Here is a 588-nt window from a genome sequence, read left to right as displayed (position 1 = left end):
ATCAAGGCCGACGAGTGCCTACAGGCCCGGGAGGGAAGCAGCGGTTTGCCCCGCCAAGTGGTAGCGCAATTGGACACAATTGCATCGCAACCGACCGCACCACCTGGGGAACTCAAGCTGGACCCCCGCGCTGGACCCCCATCGAGGGTGGTGAGGGAGGATGAGCCACTGGGCCGGTTTCTGGCAGTGAAAGGTGCCGTCCATGACCCAGCGAGCTCATCATGCACCTCCGGGAAGAAAGGCACTGGGGTGGGGCCCTGAGAACCAGCACGCGCCACCCCGAGAAACCAATTGTCCAACCTTGAGGGTTCGGGATGCGGTGGAAGATTCCACTCGAGCTCGACACTCTCGGCGGCCCGGGAAAGCATAGCCATCATTTCCGGGTCCGTCTCCGGCACCGCTGACCGCCCAGAGGGCGGCAACGCTGATGGATCTTCATCCCCGGAAAAGTCCGGCTCACCCTCCGATGTTGCAACCGACATCTGATCGTCGGGGGGAGCCTCGGAAGAAACAGGTGGTACCCCCCGGGAGGGTCCAGCCTGCTTTTGTGAGAGCTCCGCTGGTTTCGCAGTGCCAGCGGGGTTGGGC

This window comes from Sinocyclocheilus grahami, unplaced genomic scaffold (genome assembly GCF_001515645.1).
Source record: "Sinocyclocheilus grahami isolate Dianchi unplaced genomic scaffold, SAMN03320097.WGS_v1.1 scaffold211.1, whole genome shotgun sequence".
Classification (NCBI taxonomy): Eukaryota; Metazoa; Chordata; class Actinopteri; order Cypriniformes; family Cyprinidae; genus Sinocyclocheilus; species Sinocyclocheilus grahami.
The sequence above is the reverse complement of the archived record's forward strand: the minus strand, read 5'-3'. Positions refer to the sequence as shown.